Source organism: Eretmochelys imbricata, chromosome 16, assembly GCF_965152235.1.
Source record: "Eretmochelys imbricata isolate rEreImb1 chromosome 16, rEreImb1.hap1, whole genome shotgun sequence".
NCBI classification, from domain to species: Eukaryota; Metazoa; Chordata; order Testudines; family Cheloniidae; genus Eretmochelys; species Eretmochelys imbricata.
In genome coordinates this window covers 8,560,455-8,580,630 of record NC_135587.1, presented here as the reverse complement: position 1 = coordinate 8,580,630, position 20,176 = coordinate 8,560,455, and the positions used below count along the sequence as shown (strand labels likewise).

Genomic DNA, 20,176 nt, shown 5'->3' with positions numbered 1-20,176 from the left:
ATAGCAGCATCCACACGAGGAGGGTTCTATATACCAGGATAGTTTTTTGACCATATACCAGGATAGTTACGCCAGTACAATATATGCGTATAGACAAGCCCTCAAATCAGTGCAGACAAAGGCATCTCCTCCTTCCACAGGCTGCAGTTGACAGAAGTTCCGGAGCATTATTCACAGCTGCGGTTTTCCTTGCCCTACCGCTGGAAAAAAAACTTAAGAATGGAGAGTCAGATCCTACCCGGCAACCCATCATTATCTGTAGCAAAAGCTAAAAACTCTCCCACTGGCTGCAAACATCCATTTTAGAAACTTCAGAACCCCAGAAGTCTAAGAAGAATAAAATGTAATATGAATGGGTACCCGAAGCAAAGCCCAACATGAAAGCCCAATGGGTGCAAACACAGATCTTTTAGAACACCAAGATTGGCGTGCTTCTCTCATTGAAATTACTCAACCACCAGTTTGAGCCATAAGGCCCACCCGCTACCAAACTGTCATATCCAGCAGAACAGTTCGCTCTCCCTTTCCCTCCAGGAGGAAGTCGCAGAAAGGGTTCACTTTGCATTTCCAACTTCAGAAGCCATCCTGGGGTGGAAGGCAAGAAAAAGACACACAAAATAAAGTTCACTCCCCCAGCCCAAATGAGTGTGATTTCTTGGAGCGGAGAGGCCCTTGCTCAGGATCACAGCCTCTTCAAACAACACTTTGTGTCATCTGTTAGTTGTCTTGACCAAGTAGCACTACATTGACTCCTGCAAGCTGAGAAACAGACAGGGAGAAAGGGGGAGGGAGAGAGAAACAAAAACAAAAAAAAGAGAGCAATCTAGGGCCAGTTCTTCTAATAACTACAGAAAAACCTCACCAAGACTTTACTCTTCTTGAAAATGACAAAGCGAAACAGCACAGGTCAGTACTCGAAGTCCTAAAGGTAGGAGATCCTCAGAATCTATCAGCTATGGCCTAAAGGCTTCGTCCCAGAAGTATTTTTTCTGCTCTGTCATTAGGATGGAGCCTGGTCTTTTCCTTCAATCCCCAGAATTGCACTGAATTAGATCATCTTTCTCTGATCACCTCCCCCTACAGGCTGTTCCTGAGCATGCTCAGCTCGGCCTTGCACTGCCATTTCATAACTGCATTGTTTACAGACACACAGTGACCTGCCATTTTTTTTTTTTTACAGTAAAATAGAAGCTACTATTTGCTTCTACTAGCAACAGCTAATTCACAGCCCTGTTCAGATCCAAGTCTCTTGTTACAACCCGGATGCAGTCAAGTTCATGTCATGCAATAAAAATCCAATCTGGGGAAGAGAATTATAAACACTGGAAACTACAAATTCTAATGCTGGGGGGGGGGGGGGTGTTTGTTTGTTGTAGGTCAAAATCCACCTGCTGTAAGAATTCAATCTAGCAGGCAAGAGTTAACCCTTTGGGGGGCCGGGGGGGTGGGGGGTGGAGGGGGAGATAGACATCGAGGGCTTCAAGGGAAAATGCCAGCCATGATTTTAGCTTCTTCAAATCACAACCATACCTCGATGTCACCTAGAAATCTAATATTCTACCCACTGTGCCATCCTCTGACAAACCTTCCCCTGAAAAAGAAAGAGTTGGGAAGATGGTATTTCCCTTGAATAAATAAGTTGGCTTCATCCCAGCAAATACAGTTTTTCCCTTTAAATGCAAAGCAGAATATTTTCACAGGCACACAGGAAAACGAAGGAGGAGGGGGAAAAGTTCCTCATTTAACACCAAGAGCTCCATGAAAAGCCTTGCAAGGCTATTAAAGCTACTCTGTGTTCCAGTTCTCTCTCTCTCCTTTTATGCCTAACCCCATACTTTACAAGTGAAAGCAGCTTCGAGTTGGGAAGAAGAGCAAATGCCAGAAGAGCCCTAAGTTTCCTCATCCTTGGAACAAGGACAATTTGTTAAATGCTTCCTTTGCACGAGGCATTCTACTGCTCAGAATGGCAGTGACTCAGGGAACGGTGCATGTGAGACTTCCCTTACACCTTCCCCCCACCATCTTCCACCTCTATGATGGAATTTAAAGGGAAAATGAATTGCCTTGGATGAGAGGAGAGGGAAGGAACTGTCTAAACAGCTCTTATTCTGGCTCCTAGAGCATTCAAAAGCTATCCTGCTATCAACGTGGGTTTTTTTTGTTTGTTTGTTTTTTTACACATTCCTGTTAGCTTATACTGTGTATGTGTCTCACTCCTGCTGCTTTACTGACTACTGTATGTTCTGGCATGCATTATTACATGCTGAGTGTACCTTCCCATTCCGCCTCACTCCCCTCTGCCTCCCACCCCAACACCACCTCAGCATAGCCAGAGACAAATCAGGCTGTCTTGCACACCACAAGAAGATCCAAAGTGCTAGAACAAGAAGTGAACTTCAAGTAAAAAGGGGGGAGGAGGTTCATAACAGAGGGAAGAAGGAAATGGGACTTAGGGACGATCACATTACAACTTCCAGGTTCTCCTTTGTGAAGGGAATTGATTTCAAGCCTCTTTAAAATGTGCAGTAATAGAAAGGACCTCTGAAAATGATATTGAGCCGTAAGTTCGAGATTTGACGCTAAGGGTATTGACAGTAGATTGCATAGGAAGAACACAAGCTCCTTCAAGGCCCTACAGCAGTTACTACATGTTTTTAAGTGCTTCAAGTCTTCAACGGAAAGGCAACATTATTCTCTGATTCCTGGTTGAACAGAAGTCTCCACACTAGTTCCTTGACCCTTGCAAGTATCAGGAAAAGAGATGGAAGGGAAGAATTGTTTAAGAAAAAACAAACAATAAAAGGCACCTGATGTCAAACCATATCTCCCTCCTCCTCTTACAAACCTGCTAGTCACAATGGCAGAGGGTCTTAAACACCTTGTTTATCTGAATGAAATATTTCCCTTCCATGGTTCAAAGAAGCATGCAATCCTTTTTCATTAGGAGATGGTACTGTACAAGAGAGGTCACACTGGCATTGGGACTCTTGCAGCATACCAGTATAACTAGATAGGTTTTCAAATGCTAGGAGAAGAGGAAAAATACAAAACCTGCCATACAACCAGCCCGGATGTTCATGTTCCATGCAATGCCCAGATCCAAACAGCACCTCCGCACCACAAGCCCAATCCTTCAAGATACTGAGCACCCTCAATTCAAAACAACTGAAGGGTGCTGAGTGCCCTTAGGTATCAGGCCCATGGTAAGCTGGAAGTCTCATTTTGACCACCAAGGGCCTGATCTGCAGAGGTGCTGAGCGTTCCCAACTCCAGTGGAAGTGAGTAAGAGCGCCTGAATCCTACAGCAAGTCCTGACTTTCCATATATAACTAAACATCAGCTACATTTCTGTCTCATCCACAGGAAGCTACATAAATTTATATAGATTGGACTAGCAAAAATTGGACTCGCCCATTTGCTTGGGACGAATGAAAAATAATTTTGAGGACAAGTCCAATATCATTTTTCTCTCCAGAATAACTATGGTAAAGGCAGGCAAAAAAATAGTGTGCCCGGGCTAGTAAATTTTCATGAAGTTTTTGGAAGGCTGGTTAAGCCAGGTGTACTGTAACTATAAAAATGAGCATAATGCTCAGTTTCATATGACAGGGAAAAAAAAGAAGACCTAAAAACAAACAGGTGTATGGCTATTAACCCTAACACCGCTGAAAACTGACCCAAATTTTAAAACAGAACAGAAGGTTACAGGATGGGCATTTCAGCATCACCTTTTGAAAGCATTTGCAAGGTTTCAGTCTGCAATGCCAGACTGCCTAAAATGCTTAGGAATATTCCATCACACCGATATCATCATGGCCATGATAACATAGGAGCACTCTTAGTACCACAGTCAGTCAACGTTATCTCAGCATTTCTATCACAAGCCTACTTGCAACCCAAAACACATTCTTTCTGGACTGCAAATGATCACTCGCTTTCAGGCAGGGAATTTGTTTTTTCTTAGTACTATCTTTGGAAAAGAAACCTTGCTTGTCTCTTCCCCAACAGCTTTAATACACAGGCTCTTAATATGCATTCAAAAGAGGAAAAATGACATTCTTAAGAACATTTTCAGACTATCGCATAAACAACAGGCATTTGGAGCAGGGTGTTACAGACTGTCCATCATTTCCCCTACATTTGTAGGACAGGTTTCTTTAGGATGGTATTTTCACCTTTCTTCTTAGTAAGAGTGTGTGTGCGCATGTACACACGTGCGTGTGTGTGTGGGCAGTAACATTAAGCAGATTTTACAGGCCTAGATTTTACATACCAGCAGGGGTTGGTAATATCATCAATTCTGGAAGCTCTGCAACAATCAAGGGACAACACTGAAGGTCAAGGATGGAATATATATCCCCTTATACTGAAAGTCGTCATTTTTGTCCATGGTAAACTAGACCACAAGGCTCTTTACACATAATGTAAACAAAAAAGGTACATGGCAGAACTAGGTGTGAGGATTTTAGTCAACACTTTCAATAATCTGCCAGCATGATTATTTTGCCATAAAATAAAATGAAATATCAATGGTTCAATCATTCCCGAATCTGGACTGCGGGTTATTGGAAAAGGATTCTTTCCCCCACAATAAAATACAATCTTCATCCTCCTACCACCCCAAAAGCAAAACTGTAGGCTTCCTTGACATAAGGCAAGACTGTCAAAATGTTTCTAGCAAGCAAATGAAATGTGGCTGCAGGCCTCTCCTTTGTCTTTGAAAGATCATCCTTCAAATGGTTTAAAGATTCCAGAATTTTCTCCTCTCACTTATATGAAATGCGGGGAGAGTTCAATACAGAAGCACACATTTGAAAGAGAGACTCCATGCTAAAAAAAAAACAACCCAAAGAACTCCCCAACAAATTAGATAAGTGAAAGACTCACTGAATTTGTAGAATCTGAGTGCAAGCGTCCTTCACCACACATAACTTAAGACCCAGAATTGTGTACAACAGTCTATTGAACAAAACATTCATCAGAAAACAGGCAGAAAGTAGGCAAAGCAAGCTCCTGAGCAGGTTACTCTCTAAATCTCCTCCTTTGAATGAAGCCCTACACATCACCCTGCATGCTGCATCCATATGTAATATATTTTTGCCGTGCTGTTCTTCCTTTCGTAGGGCAAAAAATAAATAAAAAAATCCAGCCATTATTATCTTAACTGTCTTCCTCCTCTCAAAGGTTTTGTCCTTTACTACCTGACAACAGTCTGTCTGCGGACACAACCTGAGGGAATCTGCTATTTATGACACATGGAGGATGGACACTAGACGTTACTGTACCTGCAGACATCTGTTGTCTTCTTTTGATGAAGACTCAAAGAGTTGCATATTCCAGATCCTCATGAACAGTGATTCAGTTTCTGCTCATGTGATAAAAGCTCCCTCTACAGAGTGAGCATGCCCAGTGGAGACCATTTCACTGTTCACTCCAAGCTGCAGCCATTTCACAGAGAACCTGCACACTTCAGGGCTTCCATTGGAACAACTATTATCTCAGGCATCACAGGGATACTGCCTCTGTCCTGGTACAATACACAGTTAATAAAGATAATCTGTCAGCATTCTGACATAATGCCACACCTATGACTGATCACGAGCCTGAAAAAACCTTTTAAAGCCATGCAATAATGTGTTCTGTTTCAGTGGCCTTCAAGAGTAGCTCTTGCCTACAAAAGGAGATGCTGCATATTAGCATTTAAAACTGAAGACACTCATGCTAATTATATTCTGTGTAATAAACTGTGCACCCTCTGAATGCTGGGCTAAATGCACATGGGTTAATCGGTAAATTTACAGTATCCAATTGAAAGTGAACTTGAGATCTGATATGCTAAGTTGAAGGACTGCAGTTTTTCACTTCAGGGATTCATAGTACAATATGACCTTACATAACCAGCCTTAAAAACATATCACAAAACAGAGTCCCTGAAAAGAAAAGTCAATGAATGGATAGCACAGTATTAGGTGCTGCAGTTCTGAGCTGAGATCATGTCAAACCATATGATACGACTAGCTCAGCTAGCAAGGTCAAATAAGAAGTTTTAGCTTCAAAATCACAAGCAGTTTGTCTCCATTCCATTTAACAATTAAGCACAAACTCTTGGCAACCCCCATATCTGCTAAAGCTCCCAGTCAAACTGCCTGAGCAACTTGCAGGAACATCTGTAAGCAAAGATCAACTGGACTGGATTCAAATGCAAGAAGTGACATATTTATCATAATACAAAATGAGGGGTTTTCTGTGCTTAATACTTCTCAGGAAAACCTCCCACAGAGAAGGGAGGGATAGGGAAGAACAGAGGAGACAAGAGAAGGAATGGAAATGCTCATATAGAATATAATGTCTCCTGTTAGTTCTTGAATATGGAAAATACAACTTTCCCATCAACTAGGACTGAAGACGTTTCTCTCAAGATTAAAACAAACACTCATTCAACTTATTGCATCACAATGGACTGAGATGAAGAGGAAAACCTAGCCTGTGTCGGACCTTAAAAATCCATAGTGCGATACTGAAATGTCCAATGATTTTATTTTCCTCAGACACTGCATAAGAATCAAGTATACTACATTTCTAGTTTTAACATTGAGCTACGAACCCATATCTGACAAGATTCCCCTTCTTTCCTCTCTTAGTGTCCATAGCAATGCATGGGACTTTAATGATCTTTTATTGTAGCAAGCTGAAAACGTAAACAGTCTCAATTTGCTCTAAACCAAGTATTTATTGCACCATTCCCCATATACAGTACATGTTAAGTTGTAATGGTTAAACAACAGCAGGGATCTTCCCTAATGCTGCATCAACTAAAACGACATTCTTTTCCTCTGTCCAAGCACTTCAGACAAGTTTCACTACCAAATGGTTAAAGTACACCAGTCTAAGCTGAGGGGATAAAATTGATAAAGAAAGAAAACTTGAGACGACAGAATAAAGCAAGGATATCACTTTCCCCCACTGGGTTTTTGTCTGATTCAGTTATAATACATCTATAATAGGATTTTTTTTCTGGCCTTTCTATCAATCACTGGAAGTTGTAACGGTAACCTATTTAAGACAAAACAAAACAAAAAAACCCTGACAATTCAGACAGAAATGTTACAAAAGTTTACTGTAGTTCTAACCAAAGATGGCTTTAAAACAGGTCTAATGTTTCCTCTATACTTCTTTATGGCATGATCTTACAAAACTAACATTAAAAATGTGGGAATGGATACAGAGAAACTCATTACAAATGCAAAGTCAATGAGCTAACTTAGTCAAAACACATTTTCAGAGAAAGCTAAAAAAAATGATACAAAAGCATGCTACAGTATTCGTTCTTTCAGTAGGCTCACTAATACAGTACGTCTTACTGCATCTCAGTGCAAGAAATGTTTTCGCTGCTAAGGTTAAAGAGACACTGAAAACAGAAGTTAATGCAAACTCCAATTTGCTTTTCAAATCTCCCCTCCATTTTGAAAGCACCTCCTCCAAAGCACTAAGCACTGATGATCCTCAGACAACATAGTGGGACGGTTTCAGCAATTATACTAAAAACTCAAGCAAAGCAATCAATTAGCATCTTACCAGGAACATTTCACAAAGTCACAATGACACTACATAAAAGGATCAAGATTATTTGTGTGTTGGTTGGTGAGGTAATGGTCAAGTTCTTTACATTTATGAAGGCAAAAGAGAAAACAATAGCTTCTAAACGGCCCTTAAAACACTGCACATACCATAAGCTGCATCACACTGGCATCGAAAAGCCAATATCCTAAAGTAACTCTGTGTGTGCATCATGTCTCAGGAGAGAAATTGGAACTAACGTTCAATGGAATGCTGCAAGTCACATTGAGATAATCAGTTACAATACCTACGAGTGAAGTTAAACAACAGTCTTGTTCGCAGCTCTGGAGTTTAACTGTGTCCCGTCAGACCCAAACGCTATCATGTTATTGTTTGATGCCCAGGGCAAAGCTGCACTGTTGTTTTAAGGTGCTTGGTATTTGATGGAAGCTATAGACAGTGCTTCTTGCTGTTTCTTTCTTGGTCCACATGAACAACACTCCTGCTTAGGCCACATGACCTAGCTCCCTCTACAGGTTCCTATGCCACAGTAAGCATGCTCAGATAGGAGACCATTTCCTTTCAGCCTCTCTCAGTGTTGTGGAAACTGCAGCCATTTCATGGAAGCCAGGCAGTGCACAGACACAACCTCTTTCTAGACAGATCTTGCAAGACATTAAGAGGAGCCATCTTTTGCCTCTCTCTCTCCCCCTCGCATGCTCTCTCACACACACAGATTGAAGCAGAAAACTACTGACATTTCAGATGAGAAGATGGTTGAACAATTTAACTATTCAGTGACTTTACACATGTAAAATCAAGTTGAATTGATCTTTCCTTTCCATCCACCCCTCAGGAAAATCAAATCTTTCTCTAAAATGGATGTTAGTTGAATGAATTCACACACAAATTAAACAAAACAGTCATTTCTTTCCAAGTAAGGTTTTCCTTCCCCCTCCCCTTGAATTAACCTAAGTATACCCGAGAAATTTCACCCTCAAACTCTCTCTAGTGTGGACTGCCTTTCCCAGGGACAGCTTATCACTTGTTTTTTTTTAAAAAATGTGTTCTACAGGGGACCATAAAACAACAGGAATCTTATTTTTAAACTCCTGGTTCTCTGGCCTCATTTCTGTGATTCAGAGTTTGAATATCCTTTTAGGACCTCACATTTAAAGAGAAAGACAGCAGAACAACCATCTTCCTTCACAAAGGACTCATGGTTCCTAAGAAGCTCTTGCTTAATTCACACCATTATATATGTCCTTTTCACAACAGAAATAAAAGTGGGAGGAAAAGGGAGGTTTTTCCTTCTGTGAGAAGAGCAATATTTTGCCTCCCTCTCCAATTCATACTTCACATCTACCCAGAAACGAAGTTGCTTTTCTGTCTTCTCTGAAGCTACCTTAAAAATAAGGCAAAGAGGTGATCTTAAGAGAGAGAGTAACTTTCCCTAGAAATGAGGGTGCTTCTCTTGGAACCCTTGTTTACTTTTCCATTGTTAAAAAAACTGCTCATCGGTGCCACCACAATCTCTTAGAACACCTCCTTGCTCCCTCAATGACTATTTAGGGGAATTATGTCCTAAACATAGGATGACCACATGTCCTGATTTTATAGGGACAGTCCCGGTTTTTGGATCTTTTTCTTATATAGACTTCTATTACCCCCCACCCCGTCCCGATTTTTCACACTTGCTGTCTAGTCACCCTACTTAAACAGAAGGCTGGATCCCTGAGCTCCCATTGATTCGAATGGGCGTGGAAGGTGCTGAATGCTCACTCAGCACCTCGCAGGAATCATAATTCGATAATATTCTGAGAGGTCAGCTTGTGAATTATGCTGCTGCAATCACATTCCACCCCACATTCTGAAAGCTGGGTGTCTTCAAAGGTTTTAAAGCCAAAAACTCAACAAGTCTGATGCTGTTGTTAGCCATTCTGAAGTGTAAAAATGCCCCGTGACTGTCTATTGAGAATGCTGTGAAACCCTACGCTGTGGTGATGCTGGTGAGATATGAGCTCTTTGGAAGATGCTCCTGCGTTTTTATAAGACTGTGCAGAATATCTCATTAATATAGCAGCCCTAGAACGAAAAGGTTAAATTTATAATGGGCAGACAGGGTGTATGTAATTCAGAACATACTGTAGTCCTAACAATCCTAATTTACAAATTCCTTCAGCTTTAACATGCAGTTACTTGGCAATCAACATTTCTATTTTGGAAATGCAAAACTTCCACTTTTCCCCTTCATTTAGCTTCTGCACACAGGAAGCTTGTACTGTACAAATAAAGCTTTGCCAGGGTACCAAATGCATCATGCATATTTCACCTTCAAGAACAGAGATCCAGCTTATTGCTTTAACCACAGTAACCATTTGCTCAGCAAAGAGAAGTATTGTTATTTTTCTTTGGGAAGGGAGACGTGGCAGGGATCAAAGACATTTCAGTGGATCCACAGAGCAGTCATACTAGTCATGATCATAGCCTTATGTCAGTGAAGCAGGCAGTAAAGATGGCTGCTTCCATTCACTCTCACTTTTGCTGCAGCTCCATTGAAATGCTGAAGATCATTTTAGAGACAATTCTGCTTCTAAATTTCATATGTTCTTGTATTTCCCTCTACTGACCTCCCACCTAATTTTGTAGCATTACGGACAGACAGCCACATGAAAATATTATCTTTGGGATTCATCTGTTCATGTTGCTTTTATTAATTCCCCCAAATCATCAACCTCTGGTTGCAATATCACAGGTGATGGCTCTGTAAGTGATTCGGTTGACATAATGAATTTGTGTGAGGGAGAGCAGGAGGAAATGAACTCTTAAAAGCAAAGATCCTGTCTTCATGCAAATATCACTAGCAATAAGGGGAGACAAACACACAAAGCATGATGTATACACTCAATTGTCTCTAAAAGGGACTGCTTTTCAGCAATTGCCATGAGATGGCAGTGGACCTTTAAGGCTATCTTACCTTTCACACAAACACAGTAGGAAAGTGTCACATGAGCCTTAGCCTCTGAAACTATTAAGTCAAACTTCCTCTTCCAAGAGACTTGACCATACATGATAATTTCAGCCCCAATTTTCTCAACATCAGAGACTCAGTGGGGGAGGGAGAAGAAGCCAATGAGATCAATCATGAAAAGCTATAAATATATTCCACATATGAGCCAATGAAAATGAAAGCTTTGCTTATAAACTGCATTGTCACAATCCATGTATTTCATATACACACACTTATTTTTTCCTCATACACTTCTCCACTATTAGCCCACCATCACCTATTACTAATGAGAAATGCTATATATCCAGACATGTACCATAGAGGTCTGAGGCGCAGGACAGACCTTCTGAAAGGCACTTTAAAACTGACACCAAACTTACTACAAAGTTGATAAATCAAACAAGCTATTTAATGATTGCGTCATGCTTTCCTTGTGCTCTAACAATTCTCAGCAAAGGCAATGGGAGAATTGGATGTGCAAGAAATGCAGGTTTGGGCAATAAATATGCACGTTAATTTAGGTAATAAACTGACTCATCACTCAACAGATTGATCTAACCATGTAAGGCAGTCATCTGGAACTGAGCAATAAAATCAAAACCTGCAGGTTTCACTCTTAAACAGTCACACATTAAAGTACATTATAAGGAATAACCAGAGTTGTCCTAACGAGTCAAACTCCTTTACCGGATGTAGTCTAAAGATGGACCATAATCACAGAGATTTCTGTTAAGGAAAAATGCAAAATGCACTAACTTTATAATTCCAAAACTCCATTCTTCATACTGTTCTAAATCCAATACACTCATTTGTATCTTTTTTTAGAACCAGGCTGATATGAATTTGGACAGCCAATACCATGTTCCCCATAGAGTATATACAGTATCTCAGCACTGACTAGATGTTTCTATAATCACCAAACTTCCCCCTTTCTCTACACTAAGTAAGACTGTCACTACACCTCCCTACAACAAACACTGACAGCCAATTTAAATGTTTTATTAACACTATACCATGTGGCTTGCTAGTACACCAACTGAAGTCAATCACCTCCTTCTACTGCACCAGTCAGCTGGTGATTAAAAATCCCATGGAAAAAGCTAGCAACTGCATACCCAATGCAAAAACCCAACCCAACACAGATAACAGATTGCTGTTCTTCTCCTCAAACTTACTTGCCAACACTAAACCCTGTTGACTCCAGCCTGACAACTAGCATAAATCACCATGTCGGCCAAGGAGCAGAATATATATATTTCCCCACTTCTTGCAAAATTAGAAAGACAATTGATTTCATGGAGTTTAATTTGTTTATAATCATTTGAATACAAAATAAAAAAGGGAGTTAGTTTTACATTCCTTTGCACTCCCATAACCCCAAACAGCTTTGGATTCAAACTGAAATGTAGATCTGCTCCTTTTCAGTGTTACAAATAATAATAATTAACAACTGAGGTTACCACAATCCTACACTGAGCGTGATCACATGTTCTCCAACATGAAGGCACAATCAGACAAATCCAAAGCCTTCGCTGCCAGCCCTGTCTCCGAGTGGCCTGCCTGTTGTTGCTTTATGTCATAACCCTAACATTAGACAGGTTCTTTCTTTATATAGGTTTGCAAGTCAGTAAAGGTCATTATTTTAAAATCCTCCACGCTGATCAGCAGGAAGCAGTTTGAAGCCATCTTATGTGAGTGGTTAACTATGCTGTTTTTGAATCAATTCCAACACTTTCCTCAAGAACCATTCCATCTGGTCTATTTACTCCCAAATCAGAATCCCTACGGAAGCCCCATGGCACGTGAATTAAATTTCCAGAATTCCCCTACCTCTGTGGTTCTGTCTGAAGAGAGCTGCTGTTTCCTTCCAGATCCTGACTTCAGGCCTATAACTCCTTCAGCCACAAATCCATCTCACTCTATGGGTGCAGCTTCCACCCTGGAGCATGCTCAGTAAAGGCATCTTCAGCCATTTCAGAGCTTTAATGAAATGTAAGCATAAGGAAGTGTCATTAGCAAAAAAGGTGCAGGATTCATCATGATCCAGTCAACCTCACTGTTTCCATCCACTGTGTCATCAAGGTTAATCTTTCAATATGTGGAATGCAGGCTGCATTTTCAGTTGTCAAGCATTATTTTAGAACAAAAGCAAGGAGAACATCTTGTCTCTGGCAAGCTTTATGCAAAAAGTAGCATTTAATAGTGACACTGAAACTAGCATATTTTCACCTTTCACCTTAGGCCTTTCACAGATGAGAACATTTTCATAAGAAGTCATTAAAAAATGCATTTACAGCAGACTTAAACTGATGCTTTGAGTGCACTATGCAAATAGTGCTTTTCATCTTAAAACTAAATCTACATTAATTTAGTCTATATTACCTGGAAAACTATTCCAAAGGAAAGTTACAACGCATGATGGGAAAAGAAAATTGCAACATACATCAAATTACTTTTTAAGAAACCAAACAAACAAGGATATTTGTTGTTGTCCAGTCAACCCTCAATTCATTTTTCAACACTAGTTCAGCAAAATACATAGAGTATTTTTTCCCTCCAAACTTCTTTACAAATTACAAAATACACAAAGTCACTGAATATTGAAGTCCATCGGGCATTTTTCACTGGCACAGTGCAAATCTTGTGAACTACTCTTCTTGTGAAAACGATGAACTTTCTTCTGTAAACCTTTACTCCTTACTGACGTGAGTAGTCCCATTAGTTCAACAGGGCTACTTACATAAGGAAAAACTAGTTGTATGAGTAACGGTTTGCAGGAATGGGCACAAAACTAGCCATTAGCCCTGACAAAGTTTTATTTTACACCCTACTCCTTATCTTGGGTCTTAGCCAAAAAACCTCTGGACACTGAAATCAGTTAACCGTCCATGCGCACCACTACTTGACACTGGGGTTTTCTATGCATCCCATAACTAACACTTCTTTAGTTCATGTACAGTGTCTACTTCAATGCAACTGTTTTGGGCCGTCGAAGAACAACCTGATATTCACAACACAGCATTTCACAGAATCCCTGGACTAGCTTAGCGGGTAACTGGGTCAGGAGAGTGCCTCTTTTTCTAAGCTAAATTTCCAAGGAGGCAAATTAGAGCCACCCGAATGACAGAAAGGGGATTCAAATATATTTAATGAAATAAACCAAGTTAAAGGTACCGTTTTCATCTATCTACAGCATACTCACATGCGAGGTGGACATTTCTCGCATGTAGCTTACATTTGGTATGCAATGAATTGACAATTTATATATACACACACGCACACAAATTCAATATAGCACTCCACAGCCAATTAGTAGTTTTTAGCTTTAACCAAATTATTTTGGGGGTAGTAAAGTGTTGATGATGGCTTCCCGTTCACTTTCAAAGTATTGACATTCACTATTCACACATCCTTTCGAGCAGAGCATCAGTGAGATGCATTTCACCAGAGTATATTTTGGAGTACAACGCAGTTGGTAAAAAGAAACGGAGTACTTGTGGCACCTTAGAGACTAACAAATTTATTAGAGCATAAGCTTTCGTGAGCTACAGCTCACTTCATATCCGATTATGCTCTAATAAATTTGTTAGTCTCTAAGGTGCCACAAGTACTCCTTGTCTTTTTACGGATACAGACTAACACGACTGCTACTCTGAAACCTGTCATTATGCAAGACAGTCAGTAAAGTGACCCATGATAAATTTACTATGTAAAAAGTGTGTGTTTATACCCACGCAAGCCTTTAGTTCTCCCAAAACATTTCATCATATCACCCATACTCACAAACTGAAGTAGCAATTTGGCCCCATGACACTTTCTTTATGGGGATGTGTTGTAGGTCCGTCATTTTCAGTGCAGGTCAGTGTTCTCCTTACATCATAATAGGCAAATCTAAGATATTATATAGGTTTTAATTACACACAAATTGGCATAGCCTGCTGACGAATTCCATCCCCTCCTCCTCTCTTTACCTTTAAATTGAAGGTAATTTAAAAATAATATGCAGACCATATAATCCTGCGGCATGTCTGCTAAATGTAAGCGTTTGCAACTCGTGCAGCTCAAGCATGTCAGGTTTGTTTCCTTGGAAACAAAGACCAATTTGTAAGCATTGCCTTTTTTAAAAAAAATATAAGGAAGATGCACCTGCAACTCTTGTTGATAAAAAGGAATTAAAGCTGCTTCACATACCATCAAGGTTCTTACAGAACTATCAATAGTCAGACAGTGCAGCAAGCCAATTGTTCATTAAGGGGACAGACTGGCTTGCAACTATATAAAACCCCCTTTTCAGTAGCTATCTGCCCAAGGCATTTGCTTTGTTTCCCTGGGAAGTGGTAGAGAAAGAAAGAAAGGAAATCAAGATTCAATCCCATACCCTAGACTAGGTATTCTGTTTCCAGTGGATGAGCAGACTAAGTGGGAAACCCTTAACACAGTTCCACAAGGTATGTTAGCACAGTTCAAAATACACCTGCCATCAACGCAGCTCCAGCAGAAACAGTAACCTTTCCCAGATTTGTTTTGTTAGTTTTATCTCCAAAACTTCAGGCCAAGGGCATGCATTAGGGTTTATGGGCAAAGGCAGCCTTACTACACAGTCATAACTCTTCTCGTAGGGCTGTTCACACGGAAAGGTCCTCGAGCTGAAGGCCAATTGGGGCTGCAGGAAGCGGCACAGGCCAAGGGACGTGCTGGCCGCCCTTCCCGCAGCCCCCATTGGCCTGGAGCGGTGAACTGTGGCCAGTGGGAGCCACAATCAGCTGAACCTGCGGACGCGGCAGGTAAACAAACTGGTCCGGCCCGCCAGGGGCTTTCCCTGAACAAGCAGCGGACCAGCTTTGAGAATCACTGAGCTAGAGCCTGATCTGCCAAGGTGCTGAGCACCTGCAACTCCCAATGACTTCATCTGGAGTTGCTGGGACTTGGCACCTCTGAAAATCAGGACTCAGAAAGTCGAATGAATACATATAAAAGAGCAAATAAAGTGATGGCTCCTAATGCATATTCTTCTGAAGACTGACTCAGCACAGAGTTCATCTTAAAACAAGCTGGGACTCAAGGCCAGCTTGCAATCTCTGCTTGAGTTGATGTGGGCCTGATTCTGCTCTCCCTTATATGTGTTTAAATCACAAGTAACAGCAATGAAATCAATGGAGAAACTGATGTGAGAAGCTGATGTGAGAGGAGAACTGGCCCCAGCATACCTCATATTGTTATTCTGAATGCAACCCGCAGTGTGGTTGATGCCCAGGAAATCAGGCAAGCTACAGAGAAGGGGAAAGGGATGCAACCTACAAACCTCTGTCCTATTTAAATTGTCTTTTAATGGTAAAAGCTAAGTGTTTACCTTTACTTGATCTACAAAAACAAAGCAAACCACCTTCAAATCCTCGTAATTGATGACTTATTGTTATAGTAGATTATAGATCCCCAGAATACAGCCACATCACCAATATCTAGTAAAACTGCATTTCTTTCTTGCAAATGGAGACCAAGGCATTGAGACCTCCGTGCCATCAATCACCTAATTTTCAACAGTACTCTGTCCAAAGCTTCAGCAAGGTTAATCTGCAACGAGTATGCTTGGAAACGTTTAAAAATCAGGCCTTCAGCTCTTATCCATCAGAGGGTTTTAGAAGAGGCTTTCTGCTTGAAAATGCCAATTTACTGATGGAACGACCTTGTGACCCACTGGAACATGCTCACAGTAGAACCCAGGCAGTAGCCTGAAGGGTAAAATTTGACATTAAAAACATGCATGTGTCAAGGGAAACTGCCCTAGATCAGTGGTTCTCAACCTTTCCAGACTACTGTGCCCCTTTCAGGAGTCTGACTTGACTTGCATACCCCAAGGTTCACCTCACTTAAAAACTACTTGCTTACAAAATCAGACATAAAAAGCACCGAAGTGTCACAGCTCACTACTGCTGAAAAATTGCTGACTTTCTCATTTTTACCATATCATTATAAAACAAAGTGATTGGAATATAAATATTGTACTTACCTTTCAAAATGATACTTGAGCTTATTTTTCACTTGTGAAGCCGAAACCCAAGTACCACCACCCGTAACTTAGCTTCGGGAGGGCCCCTGTGGCGTGGGGCCCTGGACAACTGCCCTGCTTGCCACCCCCTAATGCCAGCCCTGTGTACGTTTCCCTGATGTTATTGTGCATTGCCCATGTCCTGTCCATGACTTTTAGTAAAAAAAAAACCCATGCCAAAATCATAGGATTATAGATAGAGCAGTATAAACAAGTCATTGTCTGTATGAAATTTTAGTTTGTACTGACCTTGCTAGTGCTCTTTATGTAGCCTGTTATAAAATTAGGAAAATATCTAGATGAGCTGATGTACCCCTGGAAGTTCTCTGCGTACCCCCAGGGGTACGCGTACCCTTGGTTGAGAGCCACTGCCTTAGAGCATGAAGCTCTATCTTAAAAGCAAATCCATTGTCAGTACATTGACTTTTCAATTGACAGGGAATGGCATTTAACTGGTTTAATGCAATTTTCCAATCATAGCCCAGTCTGAAATACTGTAATACCAAAGGCAAATTCTCTAGCCATCCCCCCACAAATGTACCTCTTCACCTCCTGCAGCTTATTCTTATAATACTAGATTTGTCCAAACCAATGTAGATGTTCTTGGAGGCTTTGACAATTTCCAAGCCCTAATTATCTATGTGTCTCAACTACAAAGACACATTAAATACCCAAAAGAGCATTTAAAATCACCTAGAAGTGGATATAAGGAAAGATCATAATCTTCTTAATTTTATTACTACAAATAATAAAAATACTTAGCACTTTTCATCTCTAAATCCCAAAGTGCTGTATAAAAGGTGGCGATAATGAAACTTGCCCATTTTATAGATAGAAAAACTGAGGCACAGAGAGGCAAAGGCCAAAAGTTTGAAAAGTGGCCTTAGGCTATGTCTATACTACCCTGCAGTTTGGACTGCAGGGGTGTGAATAGCAGAGTGCCCCAGAGTGCTGATCTGTAACACCCCCATGTGGATGCTGGGAGCACAAACTAAAAGGTTCCTCGTCACACGAACAAAAACCTCTTCAGAACAGGATTATGTTAATGTGACCTAGGAACCTTTTAGTTCATGCTCCCCCAGCATCCACATGGGGGTGTTACAGTTCAGCACTCTGGGGACACTCTGCTATTCACACCACTGCAGGGTCCAGACTGAAGGGTGGCATAGACAAGCTCTTTGTTTAGTGTACTGAGCATGAGGATGGGTCTTCAGGGACCTAGATTCTACTCCAGGCCCTGCCACTGATTCACTGTGTCACCTCGGGCATGCCACTTTAGCCAACATTTAGGCCACTGCTTTTGGTTTCCCAATTTGAGATACTTTGGGTCTGACTTCAAAATTCAATGGGATTCGGGCATCTAACTCCTTTAAAAATCCCGCATTAATTATTTTAAAACAAGAGTAAATATTACCAAACAGAAGGAGCAGTGATGTTATTTTTTCTTTATATATTCCCCTCTCCAAAAATAACTTTTAGTTGATGGGGAAAATTTGTACACAAAATGTATTTAAACAAAAAGTTACACTTTTAATCAAGGCACTTCTTTTTATGATAACTGCTCAACCAGTATTTAAACCTGACTGCATCCTGCTGTTTTAGAGTTTGTGACACTCGGACATTAACCGGTCAGTGTCACAAGAGGTCACCCTTCAAGAAGTTAGTCACTGCCAGCAGCAAGCTCAGAAAAACCACTTGTGAAAATTATTTCTTTGCTGGAGTGGCAGGGACAGCCCAATAGGGTCAGGCAGCTGACAGCAGGAATTGCTACATCACATGGTTTGTACCAATAAACATTTGCCAGTTTTTTAGGTAACAATGTAATATGGCAACAACAGGATATGTAAAAATATCGGGTCAGACCACTTGCTTGTTAACAAGTTTAAATATTGCCTCCCGTTCTCCCTTTCTTGTGCACCCTTGTTAGTGCCCCAGCACATGCTGCTTGCAAATACCTAAGTAACAAAGAATGAATGCTTGGGGCCACTCGTGTTCCTGGAGATGTGTGAACACTAATTTAAAAGAGGAAAGGTAGCCATGGAATTTGGTGTACTGGCCTATTTAAACATCCTATTTAAATATGTTTCATAATTTGCCATGACAAAGGCCCAACATTCATCTTCTATAAGAATAAGCCTTTGTCATGGCAGAAAACGGGGAGTATAGGAAGTAGCTGCTGTTCCTGAGGGCTTGTCTACACTTACCAGGGGGTTCGACATGCGGCGATCAATGCATCGGCAGTCCATTTAGTGGGTCTAGATCACTCTCCCGTCGACTCCTGTACTCCACCTGAATGAGAAGCGCAGTCAACGGGAGAGCGTCTCCAGCTGACATCGCATAGTGTGGACCCTGCAGTAAGTAGATTCAAGTACGTCGACTTCAGCTACATTCAACTACACGGCTACCCTCTGATATGTTATTCATGAAGCTGAAGTTGCATAACTTAGATCGATCTCCCCCTGTAGTGTAGACACGGCCTCAGTCTGCCATAGGCTAGCTGTCTGATCTTGGCCAGGAAGATGTGAGGCTTTATTTGTTAACATCTGGAGTGGCTTTGAGACCTTCAGAGAGAAGGTGCCAGATAAATGCAAAACATTAGTAGTATTATTCTGAGTTTTCAGAGTGCTGTGCTAGGCAAAGTGGCCACTTGCTTTTGAAATGTTTTCAATTCAGCAATCCAGCCTCTCTGCTATTCTTTGCTTTCTCGCAGACACAGTAGCTCATATCTGTCCTTGGTGTAAATCCAGCGAAGTCAAAGGAGTTACACTGGGGTGAACTGGGGTGAACTTTGTCTACCGACAAAAACTACTCTTTCCCCAACTCTCATTGGGCAAGAAAAATGCAAAGGCCCAGGGCTCAACATGTTGATGTTTTGTACTAGGCTCAGACTAGCTCTCCAGGTGCTGAGCTTTACAACTGTGTATTGGGTTCTGGCCCTGAAGCACAATCCTGCATCGAGGGTACGGCTGATCTTTGGAACAAGGGGCGGGATCCTCTGTTTTCCTGTACCTTGTGCGGTCACTGACACCAGTGCAGTACTATTCTAACTTGGTAGCATTTTACACCCCACTTTGCATAAGTGTGACCGCACAGTGTGCATGGGTAATGGAGAATCAGGCTCAAGATCTTTTAACGCAGGAAACCTACTCACAGGTGTCATCAACAATCTGATCACTCAGGCCTCAATTAAATAAACTCAAGTCAGCTTGCTTTCCTCCAGCAGCTGGGTAACATTTCCCACTTGGTAAGTGAAAGCTCTGCAGTTTCACATGAGGCTTATTAGTAGCTGGATCATTCCTAGTACGTGCTCACTTGATCTCATCCAGAAAACCAGAATTAGCCTTAGTGAGGATACTTCAGACTCAGTTGACTGAATGGCTTTGCTCAATTTATCCCTGTAGGCCTTTGATCTAATCACTCCTGTTGTACTTCGGGAGTTAAATCTTGTTTTCACTTACCCCATGAGGGTAGGATTTAGCCAATCAGAAAGATTCCCAGGACCAGCCATCCTATTCCTACAGTCAGCAGTAGAAAACATGCAAACCAGAAACCTTTTCACTGCA

At 41.2% G+C, this 20,176-nt stretch overlaps 1 protein-coding gene across 7 annotated transcripts in view; it reads right to left on the bottom strand.

Moving 5' to 3' along the window:
• EHMT1 (euchromatic histone lysine methyltransferase 1) overlaps positions 1 to 20,176 on the bottom strand; it is a 169,291-nt gene that overhangs the window by 105,520 nt on the left and 43,595 nt on the right. Inside the window, exon 1 of one of the 7 annotated variants that reach the window (XM_077835757.1) lies at positions 14,351 to 14,369. The exons of 3 other annotated variants lie outside the window; for them this stretch is intronic. The gene's annotated coding sequence lies outside the window, so the exon portion shown is untranslated. Of the gene's footprint in view, positions 1 to 862; positions 995 to 12,397; positions 12,420 to 14,350; positions 14,370 to 20,176 lie in introns of those variants that run through there. 3 more of the 7 variants (XM_077835756.1, XM_077835755.1, XM_077835759.1) reach the window with 3 other exon arrangements.